Raw genomic sequence first — 3,823 nt, 5'->3', positions numbered from 1 at the left:
ATTTTTTGAGAAACCTCCAGACTATTTTTCATAGTGGTTGTACCAATTTGCAATCCTACTAGCCATGCACGAGAGTTCTCTTTTCTCCACATCCTTGCCAACACTTGTTCTTTTTTTGATTTATTGATGATAGCCATTCTGACAGGTGTGAGGCGATATCTCATTGTGGTTTTAAGTTACGCTGTTCTGATGATTAGTTATGTTCAGCATCTTTTCATACGTCTATTGGTCATCTATATGTCTTCTTTGGAGAAGCGTCGATTTAGGACACCTGCCCATTTTTTAATTGGAGTTTGTTTTTGGTGTTGAGTGGTATGAGTTATTTATAAATTTTAGATATTAACCCCTTATCAGAGGTATCACTGGCAAATATCTTCTTCCATTCAGTAGGTTGTCTTTTTGTTTTGTTGATGGTTTCCTTTGCTGTGCAAAAACTTTTCCGTTTGATATAGTTTAATTTGTTTATATTTTTCCCTTTGCTCAAGGAGATATATCAGAAAAAAATATTACTAAGAGCAATATCAGAGAGTTTGCTGCCTGTTTTCTTCTAGGAGTTTTATGGATTTGGGTCTTATATTCAAGTCTTTAATCCATTTTTAGTTTATTCCTATAAATGGTATAAGAAGATGGTCCAGTTTAATTTTTTTTGCATGTATCTATCCAGTTATCCCAACATCATTTATTGCATAGACTGTCTTTGTATATTCATGCCTCCTTTGTCATAGATAAATGACCGTACAGGCGTGGATTTATTTCTGGGCTCTCTATTTTGTTCCATTGATCTATGTGTCTGTTTTTGTGCCAATACCATCCTGTTTTGGTTAGGATAGCCTTGTATATAGTTTGATATCAGGTAGTGTGATACTTCCAACTTTGTTCTTCTTTCTCAAGATTGCAATAGTTTCTTAAAGAGAAAAAAATATCTTAACAGGTACTCAGTCTTAACTGATATTCAATACTGTAAATGATTAGAAAACATTTTGGTGTTATTCATTTCAGATGTCTAATAAATTATTGCCATTTTGGAGTTTGTCTTTGCCATTTTTTCATTAGTTGACAAAAGTTACTAATTCTTGAAGAATTAAAATAGTGTGAAAAGAATTAACTTGAAAGAGTTTATAGACAGAAGAAATGTTAAATGAACAAGACTATTTCTTCATAACTAAAGAAGAGTTTATATCAGTTATTTGTTACAAAATGCTGTGAGTCATTATAGTATTTACATAATAAAAGGTATATGTTTTTTCTATTTTGGTTAAAGTTGTAACACATATTTTCATGCAGAATACTAAATATTTCTGATTGAGCAGAGAACTTACCATGATTACAAACACTTTAACCAATAGAAAAAATTATAAAGAATATCAAAGCAAGACAATTTTGATTTACTCTCTGCATTTACTTCCTTCCAAATACTAATTTTGCTTCCTGCATTTACTTCCTTCCAAATACTAATTTTGATTTACTCTCTGCATTTACTTCCTTCCAAATACTTGAGTTCACTTGTCCTATTAAAATATGTGGTTTTGAGGGGAAAGATGAGCAAGGCATCCCAGATTTGCTAATATAGCACATTTTGACAGGTTGCTATGCATAAAATGATTTATCATCAGGATGAGAATAGAATAAAAAGTAGAGGTGAAATCATGCCAACCTGAGGGAAATAAATGTTCTGTTAATCTTTTAATTATTTTTTGAATAAATTGAGCTGACTTTTGCTTTCTAAAGTTTGTTTCACCACTTTGATGTGTCTTATCTATTCGGCAAAAAATAAAATAAAATTTTTAGTATATTATCAGCAAGACTGATGAAGTGAACACATTATTTAGGATAGTTAAACAATGTGCGCACATTTCTTCCTTGGTTATAGGGAAAAAAGTCTTGAGTTTTTATCCTGATTTTATTACTCGACTTTTCCACTTATAAAAAGGTGCTTTTAGACAAGTTAGTTAACTTTTCGGAAAGTCGCTTTTTTTCTCTTATGTAAAATTGGATATTATCATCTACCTCACATAATTATTGTAAAACTCATCTACAGCCATGCCACCCTGAACAAGCCGAATCCCATCTGATCTCGGAAGCTCAGCAGGGTCGGGCTTGGTTAGTACTTGGATGGGAGACCACCTAGGAAGACCAGGTGCTGTAGGCTTAAAAAATAAGTGATTATAAGCTGACAAAAGTCCTTGCAATCTGTGAGGTCAACCAAAGGTTGCCTCACCTAAAAAAAAAAGAAAAATTATTGTAAAACTCGTCTTAAATAACATATAGAAAAGCACTTATGTAATATTTGGCTTAATCTTGGTTTATAAAAATTTTGGAGTTACCAATCTTTTTTAGTGAAAACATTAAGTTTGCAAATTAACAAACATTATTTTAAAATATTATTTTTGCAGAATGACATCAGCAAGATATCTGAATAAGACATCCTTCTCATGTATTCCTCTCCTCAACAACAACAATTTGGTGTCCATTCGCAGTGAAAGTTCCTTTGTGGAAACAGTGGGATCCAATGCCAAATACCAAGGGACCTGAGTGGAGTCTTGTCCACCTGTGCATTAGGTAATAGGCATGGAGACCTTAGTGCCAGCTGTGGACCTTGCAATGAATGACCTGTGTACTGGCTCCAGTCACTCTCAGCCACAGTCTGGGAGCCCTTGGAGAACACTGTATTAGACAATCACTGATGAAAGAGAGAGTCTTTGTAGACATTCAGAAGTCCAGCAGAGAAGTCCCAGTCATAAGAGACTACGATGAACGATTATATGCAAACAAATTAAGTAACCTAGAAAAATGGATAAATTTCTAGAAATATACAATCTACCAACATTGAGGCATAAAGAAATAGAAAATCTGAGCAGACCAATAATGAGTAAAAAGATTGAATACTTTTTAATGACACTCTATTCATTTTTGGACAGAATGATAATGTTAATGATAAATTTAAGGGATTTGTTTTGCCTGCATGTGTCAAAGCCAAAGGAGACATAGATGGGAGTTTGCAGCAAAGAAAGTAATTTGTTTAAGGGAATGGCTCCAAGCCCAGAGACATAGGTGAGCTTAAAGACCTAGCTCCTCTATGGCCTCTAGGAGGTAGATTATATAGGGGAAAACTCATTAGTAGCTGAGGGAGTTGGAGTCTTGGGCTCTAACAATTGGTCGGGGCTAGGGTATGAGGCAGTTGATCATTGCATCAGGCTCTGATGTATTCATGGCATCGTTTTCTCTGGTTTCGAGGTGATATTGGTAAGGTTGTTCTACCCTCATGAGTGTGAGGATGCAAGATGTTATCTTTAGTTTGAAGAAACTCTTTTTCTGTGGTCAACAGATCTGAGGCTTTGTTCTTAAGACTATTTGATGCTGACATAAGGGAGTGGTCATGCAGTTTGCAAAAAGATAAGGAAAGAAAAGCAAGTAAGCCCAAGGCCAGTTCAAATCAAGAAGAAAGAAGAGAAAAATTTATTTTAAAGAAGCCAAGATTTGCTCGGTTATAATAAAAACAAATGAGTTTTTTTCCAAATCTTATATTTAATAAAGTTTTTGCAATAAAAAATGACCTAAATATCTTGACTTGCACAGTCAAGTAAATGCTCTTTTTGTGAAAATAATTTTACGGTTAAAATAAATTTATACTTCAGTTAGTTTAATAACTTAATGGAAGAGGTTTTGAATATTATATCAAATTTCTTCCAGTTTAAATAATTTATCAAGTGACAGTGATGGACTAGGAGAAAAAACAGAAACAATATTTAAGACAACATATTGAGAGAAGGATCCAGAGATCCTTTACATCTTACTCTGTGCTTCCCCAGTTGTTCATTGTGCG

The 3,823-nt window shown here is 33.7% G+C and overlaps 1 pseudogene; it reads left to right on the top strand.

The window, feature by feature from the left end:
* Positions 1-2,030: 2,030 nt before the first annotated feature.
* On the top strand, positions 2,031-2,149 carry LOC112474538 (annotated as a pseudogene).
* The last annotated feature ends 1,674 nt before the right edge of the window (positions 2,150-3,823 follow it).

Source organism: Pteropus alecto, unplaced genomic scaffold, assembly GCF_000325575.1.
Source record: "Pteropus alecto unplaced genomic scaffold, ASM32557v1 scaffold239, whole genome shotgun sequence".
Classification (NCBI taxonomy): domain Eukaryota; kingdom Metazoa; phylum Chordata; class Mammalia; order Chiroptera; family Pteropodidae; genus Pteropus; species Pteropus alecto.
The sequence above is the reverse complement of the archived record's forward strand: the minus strand, read 5'-3'. Positions and strand labels throughout refer to the sequence as shown.